Source organism: Mesoplodon densirostris, chromosome 9 (genome assembly GCF_025265405.1).
Source record: "Mesoplodon densirostris isolate mMesDen1 chromosome 9, mMesDen1 primary haplotype, whole genome shotgun sequence".
NCBI lineage: Eukaryota > Metazoa > Chordata > Mammalia > Artiodactyla > Ziphiidae > Mesoplodon > Mesoplodon densirostris.
The window spans coordinates 96260815-96271056 of record NC_082669.1 but is presented as its reverse complement, the minus strand read 5'-3'; positions in this window follow the sequence as shown (position 1 = coordinate 96271056).

Here is a 10242-nt window from a genome sequence, read left to right as displayed (position 1 = left end):
ATCTTCCTTCTCCACAAATCCAAGTCACTAAGCCTGATTGTGCTGCTTTTTTTTCTTTTCTTTTTCTTTTTCCTGCAGGATATTAGTTCCCTGACCTGAGACTGAACCCACGCCCTCGGCAGTGAGAGCGCCGCCAGGAAATTCCTCTGCTTTGATAGCAGCTGTATCCGCCCCCCACTTCCCAGTTCTCTACATGCTTTGCTCCAGCCCAGAGCAGATCTGAGGGAGGGAAGGAGACAGATATCAGCAAGGACTGACCTTTACGACTGTCCAGTTTGATCCCAGATCAAAAGCCAGGTGACTAAGGAGCAGGTGACTCAAGCCGCAGGGACGTTCCTGGGCTCTAAGCCAGCTTGTAGCCACTTTCTTCTGAGCTCTCTGGCACCTCTCTCCTTCTACCTCCACTCCAACATCAGTCTATTTTTTCCCACCAAACTGCAAATCTTGTTTCAGAAGGACGGCAAGGAAATGTTTTATTTAGGACTCTCACTCCTCTCTCCCAGAAGCCTTCCATGGTCCTTCTCCATGAGCCGTTTTCATGGAAGAACGGACTTTTGGAGTCATTACAAAAGGAATGGGAACAAAGGTAGCACCCCCAAGGAGCTGCTCTGGTGAGCAGTGAGACTGTGAGACACTTAAAACCTCTCCATCTAGTATTGCATTAACTATAGTTTCTTGTTTCCCGGCATTTGGGGCTCACTGGCCAGAGGAAGACGGCCCTTCTCAGGGCTAGCCAACTCTTAGAGATAAGCAAATGACTCACTTGTGAGTGTGCCTTTCATATGCTAACCATCCAATCCAGAGCGTACCCTCCGCCACCTCCTTCATCCGGCCAAGCCACCATCCATCCCCCTGCCCTAATCCTCCCAGGGCAAGATACCACACAAGTGGTGACAGCACCTAAGCCCCAGAGCCCCCCAGCATTATTCACACTAACCAATCTTTAGCCTGTTCAGCTACTTACCCTCCCTCACTCATTCCCTCCTGCAAAAAACACAAGACAGGCCTTTGCCCAAGCTTTCCCCTCCCTCATTCTGCCCCGTGACTGACTCAGGTGCTTCTCTGTGTGACCCTACGTGGTGGGCCATGCCCCGCTTCTTGGGAACTGTAACAAACTACCTTTTCAATGGCAGTCATCTCCTAATCTGTCGGCCTCCTCTTACCTGAATGAAAGCAAAGTCCCAGGTACATCTTAAAACCAGCATGGAGGCCAAAGACCTTGGTGAAGCTATGCCCCTCTCTGAGGGGCTGTGTCATCCTCTGAAATGGAGATGAGATTTCTAAAGTTCTAGAGAAAACCCGGCCCAGTTCCTCCCCCCTGTAACAGCAGCATCTCATGCCCTGGGGGGCTCCTCGACCAGTAGTCCATCTCATGGTGTCAATCCTGGGCTCAGGTAGACAAGACCGGAACCTGTGCTTTCAGGCATCCCCTATGGTTTTGTAGCCAGAACCTGTGGACTGTGGAAGGGGAGGTGTTGGAGTCCACCTCTTTGTGGACAAAGACCTGGCCCGAGAGTTCATAGCCACAGTTATTGACTGAGACATATTGAACAGGCCTGGATAATGGGATTCAATCCAACTGCTCTTCATGGAGGACCTACTATGTGTGCCAGACACTCTGACGGGGAGCAATGGGGCTTGGAGGAGCCAATCCTGAAGGACATCATAGGCCAGGCTAAGTGTTCATTTGACTGTATCTGCGGGGCACGGGCGAGTAAGAGAGAGTTTTAAAAAGGAGAATGACATGACTAGATTTATGTTTGAAGAGTTGATGTAATGAAGTTGGCTTAGATGAAATGAATATACTTGCTACCATTGAAGAACTGGACACACATGCGATATATTTATTGTAGAAGATGAATTTGGTAGAACTTGGGAAGACTTGCATATGGTGAACTGAGCTCTGGCTTGGGTATTGGTGGATGCTGGTGTCATTCACTGAGATGAGGTGTGTGGACCAAGCAGGTTCCCTCCTTCTCTGGACCTTAGTTTCTTCTATAGTTCCTTTCAGCTTTCATAATCTAGAACTCTACTTCCCAGAAAGAAGAAGTTGGAGGCAAAAAAGGGAGAAGCAATGTTCACACTAGTGGGCCCTGAAATCAGCCTTTGAACATCTTGCCAGGCTGGCATTCAGTGGAGGACTGAGTTCACGTGGGTCTTGGTCAGAGCTGGGCAGAAACCACCCATGACAGCCACCTTGTGTGCCTCTCAGGAGAAGCATCTTTAATGTGTAGCCCAAGCTCCACTGCTACTCAGCTCCCTTAGAAATGATCGAGGAGAAGACAGATACCACGTGCAAAAAGTATTTAGGTCAAACACCTATTGAGAGAAATTGAGCAAAGAAAAACGCCCAGAGGCCAGAGCCACTCTCTTCTTGTAAAGCCAGTCACAAGGGAATTCCACACATGCCAGATTGTCTTACTCTGTCTGGGCTGTAATAATAGAAATACCATAGACCAAATGGCTTTAACAACAGTTCTGGAGGCTAAGTCCAAGATCAAGGCGCTGGCAGTTTCAGTGTCTGGTGAGGACCGACTTCCTGGTTCATAGACGGCCACCTTCTTGCTGTGTCCTCACATGGCAGAAGGGGTGAGGGAACTCTCTGGTGTCTCTTTTATAAGGGCATTAATCCCACTTATGAGGGCTCCATCCCTATGACCTAATCACCTCCCAAATGCCCCACTTCCAAATACCATCACATTGGGCATTAGGATTTAACATATGAATTTGGGGGGAGGACAAACATTCAGCGTATAGCACAGATCTTAGAAGGTCTCCGGCCCTGGGCTCCCACAACTGCTGCAGCTGGTTCACAAAGAGGAGCCGGTGCCCACACTCAAGTGGGGAAGACATACAGGAGCTGGGTGGGGTCCTCAGACCTGGGCTCCCACCCCCTCTGCTGCCATCCACCCCTGGATAGCAGAGGAACTACGATGGAGCCCAGTGCCAGGACACCACTGTCTCCAGTACAACATAGGGGATGGTGTGATGGAGGGTCAACCACGGGCCCCCTCCATGATAACTAGTCCCTGATTTGAGCACGGAGGTGGGGTGTGGGGAAGACAAACACTGACTCTGCTTTGCCCGTGGCCCACGCAGCCACAGTTGCTACTCCTGGAGAAATGTTCTACTTATACAGAGGCTCAGCCTTCCTTTCTCCTTACGGTGTCCATAACCAGTATGAATTTCAATCAGAAAAATGCAGGTGGGCCAAAAGTAGAAAACACTCATTTTTATTGTGACCCTCCATTCTACTGGGGTGGCAGATGTTTAACCTTTGGATTGGGGTTTCCCCCTTTCCTGGAGTTTGTGGCTAAATTCGGGAGCACATTGGGAGTGCCAAGGCTTTAGGGAAGGCCCCATTTGGCCCAGAGTCACCTGTGCTCTCAGGTGTCCCCGGAGGTGTCTATTGTCTCTCTGGTCCATGTTCTTCAGTTCACGTATGTCCCCATGAGAAGGCTCTTGTCATTTCAGGCTCATCAGCCATCATGATCACCTCTGATTCTCTGATGCTCTGGCTCGAGGATCCAGGAATCATTCAGCTGCTTCAGTGACCTGGGAGGGTGGAGTGTGGGTCCCTGCCACTTGGACCTGCCATGCAGATGGTCCCTTCTGGGTCTTGCTGTCCTCTTGCTGGACTCTCCCTCAGAAAGTGGGGCTCAGCCACCTCTTGAAGACACCCTCCAAGGCTCTGACTTTCTCCATTTCCCCTCATCATTGACCCCCTCAACTACCTGCAGGGTGAAATCCTTCCCTTTATAAATAGTGATTTTTTTTTTGGCCTGAGGAATCTAGCACTATTATTATTTCCAAAACTTCATTCTTCCACAGCATCTTCCTAATAAGTCTTATGTCCCAACAAAGAAGGGGGTGCCGGGGGAGCAGACACTGGTTCTGCCCCGCACAAACTGTGCCTGGCTCTGTGGGTGAGCCACTCCCCAGGGTCTCTCAGGACAGCTGGCTGAGACTGGATCCTGGGCAAAGAGCTCTCCTCCCCCTCCTGGCACCGTGCCCACCCCTCCTCCTCTCCTTCCCACCCAGGGGCCCAGCAGAACTTGTCTTGAATCTGGATAAGCCTCTGAGTGTCTCACCTGAAGGGGGTGCTTTATTCCCTGGGGTCTCTGCCTCAAAGGCAGCAAGTAAATATGGGCTGCTTCCTGCCCCCAGTCTCCAGCCGCATCTGCTGCTTCCAGCCATTGTCCCTGGGCCTCAGCTGGCTGCCATCGCAGGGGTATGGGGTCAGCTGGGGCTAGGATTGTGTGGGACCCTCATGGCTCCTGCCTCCGTGCCCCTGGTCTCCTGAGACCTTCCCAAGCACACACCTCACTTCCACACTTTTAGCTGAGAGTTCATGAGCCTATGGGTCAAGTTGCCCTTGAAATGGCAGAAACTCCTGGAAGCACAGACAAAAAGGACCCTTACAGGCCCTACGTTCTGAAGAGCTGTCTTGGAACCCTGCCTCATTTGCTCCAGCTTTGCTGTGGGTTCAGAATCCTCCCCTGTACTCAGTTTCTGCATTGGGTCCGGCCCCTACCATTGGGTGGGCACCGAGGGCCCCTCCAGTAAAGCGCCCCTCTTCCCGCCTGATGGCCAGTGACACCTGCCTGGTACCAGCCAGTGCCACGTTCTGGTAAACACCCCTCTGCCCTAGAGGTCTCTTGGAATGGCCCCTTCCCTCTGCAGGAAGAGGGTTAGTTCTTTAGAAATCCCAAGTCTGGCATAGGGGGCTTAGCCTGCATCCTCCATGCCCCTCTTCTTCTAGTCTTTTCCTGTGAATCAGGATTGAATCTGGTCCGCAGCCTCTAACAGTCTGCGTCACCCCCTCTCTTTGTCCTGCCGTTGTCCCTGGATCTGCTCAAGCCATTTAGTGTTCTGTGGGACCCTCCCCCTCTTGCAACCTGGGGAGTCACCCTGAACCCTGTCCTTGAGAGGCTCCACGTTGCTGCGTGTGATTCTATCCGGCTCCCCACGGCCGTGAATAGTGCTCCTTCGGGTCTGTGATCAGTCGCCTCTGCCTGAGGAGCCTCAGCCAGCGGGGGAGTTCCCACACTGGAGGGTAGGACTCTCCGTCTGGAAAATCAAAGGGTGCAAGAAATTAACTGTGTGGTTCTAAAACTGTATCAGTTCAGGGTTCCTGCCTGCCTGCCTTCGAGCTGTGTCATCTAGAATAGGTGGAGAGTGGGGAGAGGAGAACATCTGCACAGAAAACACACATTAACAGTGCAGAACCAGGGTGTACCAGCTACAGTAAACTTCTGTTTCTTGGGGAAGGGGGGAGGGCAGCAGATAATCCCCTTCCAGGTGTGTGCTTAGTGGCGGGTAGAGGTGGAAAGCGCTTCTGCGTGGCAGGAGCATAGGAGCAGGCCCACCCCACTGTTGTATTGCCTACTGACCACGTGGCCGGTTCACTTGCTGCAATAGCACAGAACTTGTGTGGGAAGACTTGCTGGGCTCCCCCACCCAGGATGCTCCCTATCGTGGTGATGGTGCCAAGTGGCCGCCTCCTTCCTGCATCTTCCTCCTGCCCTGCTTCCCTTTCCTTTGGAAAAACTGCCCCTTCCCCATTCTACGCCTCCCAGAGAGCTGCCAGCTGCAGGACCCCACCTCCACCCTAATGCCGTGGGCTGCCTGCAGGGGTGGGCACATAACCCAGACAGGCCCAATCAGATCCCGTCTCCTGCACAAGGAAGAGACGGTGGATGGGGCTGAGTTACCCGAAGGTAATACCCCGAAAGAGAAAGTCCGTGTTCCTTCTGCTCTGACCCTAGACCCACTACTGCTATCCTTCCCAACTCCTGGTTGGTCAACTCTTCATTCATTGAGCTACCGGTGCTCTTCAAATAACTGCCCATTTTTTGCTTAAGTTGGTCAAAGTCACTTTCTGTTGCTTGCAACTAAGAATGCTAACTCATAGCCTTTGATTTACACCTACCAGGCATCCTCTGATTTCCCAGATCCTCTAACGGCCAGGCAGTAGCAGGGTGAGTTATGAGTTGCCAAGAAGGGCTCTGGAATATTGCCCTCTGGAATATGTGGGTCACGAGGTGACCCAAGAAGGCTGCAGAATGGTGCTCAGTCCTGGGGAAAAGGTCAGTTAGGGCACTTCAAGCTGACGGAGTCTGAAAACCCAGGACCTCTCATGCCAGAGGTGTCTCTGCATGAGAACCCATCTGACTTTCATTGGTCTCTGCCCATCCAGCCCCACCCTCTTCTCCAAGTCTCATTGACCCGGCAGCGGGGGTAGCAGAGGGTGCCGTAGGAAGAGCTGGAATGATAAAGACACCAAAGCTGGCTGCAGGGCAAGGGGCAGCTTGGAGCAGCAGCTAAATTTTGGCAACCTGTTTTCTAACTTTGGAATCTGCCTGGTTGTATTAGAGTAATGGTGTTCAACCCCACTCTCCAAAAGCTGGTTTCAGGTTTTGGTTTTACAGTCAGCAGCCCCCAGGTCAGTACCATCTCATCCAGGAGTCCAGCCCTGTCTCCTGGGACCCCACCTGGATATTCTTCCCTGGGCCTGGCTTGCCCAACAGAAGGACATGGACACAGAGAGACAGAGACAAGCTGAAGGGTTAGCAGAAGCATTTAGTTACACAAGAACAGAGAAAAAAGATTATAACTGGCAAGTTGCCTGATATGTTCCTGTTAAGCCAGAACATGTGACTCTTACTGTCAAGCAGCCCTGGAGTCATACCTGGGCTCTGGAAGAGTGAACTCAAAGGAAAGCTCGTAGTATGTTGAGCTTTGGAAGAGAAAAGCAAAGACTGATATCAACTGAAGAAGGGAAAATAGGGCAGATACACACTACAGTATATAAAATAAACAACAAGGACCTACTATGGAGCACAGGGAACTATATTCGATATCTTGTAATAACCTATAATGGAAAAGAATCTGAAAATGATATATAAAAAAAGAAGAGAAAATAGGATTTTTTAAAAAGATTTATTTTTGGCTGCATCGGGTCTTCGTTGCTGCATGCAGGCTTTTCTCTAGTTGCGTCGAGTGGGGGCTACTCTTGTTGCAGAGCACGGGCTCTAGGCACGTGGGTTTCAGTAGTTGTGGCACACAGGCTCAGTAGTTGTGGCTTGTGGGCTTAGTTGCTCCACGGCATGTGGAATCTTCCCGGACCAGGGCTCAAACGTGTGTCCCCTGCATTGGCAGGCAGATTCTTAACCACTGTGCCACCAGGGAAGTCCAGAAAATAAGATTTTTTAAAAGTTCTTAGTTATACTTTGTTTAAATTTATTTATTTAAATCATACCTCCATTGTATAATTATAGATGAAAAAGTATATGCTGAAGATGTTTAAAGTTTTTGGACTGGTGTCCCAGAGCAAGAATCCACAAACTTCTTCTATAAAGGGCCAGATAATAAATTATTTTAGGCTTTCTGGCTTGTCACAACTATTCAACGCTGCCCTTGTTACACAAAAGCTGCGATAGAGAATCTATAAATGAATGGGCGTGGATGTGTTCCAAGAAAACTCCATTTACACAAATGGGCCACGGGCCAGGTTTGGCCTATGAGTCATAGTTTGCCAATCCCTGCATTATAAACGGGGATTTAATTAAGCATGAGTATGGGAATTATTTAGACCAGGAGGTCATAAATTAAAAGCCACAATCCACTTGAGGCAGCTTTCCCAAGCTGCACGTATCAAAATTTGAAGTAAATAAGTTTGCAAATACAAACCTAAAATTCTACACCTTCAATTTCTGTTAAAACAAGTCAGAGCTTGATAAAGATTTAGAAACCCCCAGCCTCCACGACTAATGTTGGTTTCTTGGCCTTTCACATCAAGAGTATAAGATTAACGAATTAGGTTTTCATTTGAATGAAGCATCTCAGAGACAAGTAGTATTTAAATTGTTTCCTAAGTACTCTCTTGGGTTGTTTTTGTCACATTTTAGACAATTGATTCTGTTGTATAGAAACATGTTGAGGTGGTCAGCATTGGAATCGATGTTTAAGTTATTTTTAATGCCCTTGAAATTTAACAGTCATTGTTGGTGAAGGGTAAATAGTTGGCAAATATTGTATAAGTTATTCTAGAACCAGTCTAGGACTGGAGATAAGAGTATAAGTTGTGGATTGGTTTTTTGGTTGCAAATGACAGAAAACACAAATCAAATTTGTTTAAGCCAAAAAGAGAACCTTTTAGCAGAGGTGTATGGCTTGATGTATAGATTCAGATATCACTGGGACCTGGTCTATGTATCATGAGATGGCTGTCAGCAGCTACAGACCAGCATCCTTTAGGTTCAGGTTTAGTGAGAGAGAGAGAATGCCTCTCTCCCCAGAGTCCCAGCAAAGTTCCATTGCATCTATTGTCTCTGGTTGGTTGCCATGACCATTGCTAATCCAAGGCTGTGGCCAGGAGTTTGCAGTGCTCCAGCTGGCCCCTCACCCTCATGCAGGACACCACGGAGCAGAGTAAACTCTGCCTGAAGCCCATGGACTGGTTGCTGTGGGTCAGGATGGTTCCCAAGAGGAAAATGAGGGGAGGCTAAATGGATTCTCAATGGCAAAACCAAGAGGTGCACCCTGAGTTTAGCTTGACCTTCTGAGAAACCCTGCTGGCCTCCTTCATTCTTGCTGTCAGGTGTGACTTGCCTCATGGCTGTCTCTTGGCAGATTCCCTCCTATGACAGCCAACAGCCAATTTAGCTGCCCTCAACGGTGAAAAGGTCCAGGTCAAGCCTCCCTGTGTAGCTTAATCCACACAAAGATGGTGCTTTATGGTGGGGCCATTATACATTACATATGGAGAGGTCCAGTGCCTTTCTCCTCCCAAAGTGGCTGGGGCCTGAGGAACTACCTCAGATTTGGGATTAGAAGTTTATGTGTGCAAATGTAATGGAAGAGTTTTAACTCTTTCATGTGTTTGAGGAAAGATCATGGGTTCCCAGAGAGACTCCACATTCTTAAAACCAATTTCTCTCATTGCGAGAGCTAATTATTAGCACTAGATTTCTGTAACTTGAAACACAGCATCATAAATAATAATCACATGTGAATGTGTTGGGTGTGTGTGGCGCACCTCAGGCTGGCGTGTGTATGGGGTAGCAGAATCATTCCAGCTGGGGAGGGAGGGCAGGACCACCAGCTGGGGCAGCTGAGACCGTGGGAGAGTTGCGGGTACCACCGTGGCTTTGGGGTGAGAAATGGTAGCAGAAGCTGAAACCGCACAACTCAGATGGGACTTGAACCCAGCTAAAACCCAGATTGGGACTTGCACCCACTGTCTTTTAATTAAAATCACACACCTGGTCTCAGGACCTACTGAAGTTCAGGTTCTTTATGTCTCAGTGCAGAAAGAATTCAGTGAGAGACAAAGCGATAGGTAAGAAGTGGATTTATTTAGAGAGATACACGTTCCATAGAATGCGGACAGTCTCAAAAGGCAAGAGTGGCCTCAGTGCATGGGGTCATCTCGGAAAGTGAGAGCAGCCATGGGAGAAACAAACTCCACAAACAGAGCGTGGGCCGTCTCAGAAGGCGAGAAGCCCCGAAATATGGAGTGGTTAGTTTTTATGGGCTAGGTATTTCATAGGCTAATGAGAGGGAGGATTATTTCAACTATCTTGGAGAAGGGGTGGGGATTTCCAGGAAATGGACCACCGCCCACTTTTTAGCCTTTTATGGTCGGCCTCAGAACTGCCATGGCGCCTGTGGGTGTGTCATTAGCATATTAATATATTATAATGAGCGTATAGCGAGGCTCAAGGGCTACTGGGAGTCGAATCTTCAGCCATCTTGGACCTAGTAGGTTCTAGCCAGTTTATGTCATATCCTTAAGGGCTACGTCATTTGTTTAAAGGCTGTGCCCTGCTCCCTTCCCTCCTGTTTCAAAGCCGGGCCTGGCCGGTGATGAGTGGAGGGACTAGTCTGTGGAAGTGACTTTTTTTTTTTTTGGCTGAGGCGCGCGGCTTGCTGGATCTTAGTTCCCTGACCAGGGACGAAACCCGGGCCCTCGGCAGTGAAATTGCCGAGTCCTAACCCCCTGGACCGCTAGGGAATTCCCTGGAAGTGACTTCTAAGGCGTGGAAGGTGGAAGAAAAGGAAAGGAACTGGCTTGGCTCCGCCGCCGAGCTGCTGAGCAAGGTGGGGACAGCAGCAGTGACCGCAAGCCAAAGGCTGAACGCTGGGAGGACCTGTACAAAGAACCGTGTGAGACACAGAGTCAGGCTCAGAAGAGAGAACCTGAGGATAAAGAGGGAGGAAGGCTCTGAACACACTGTA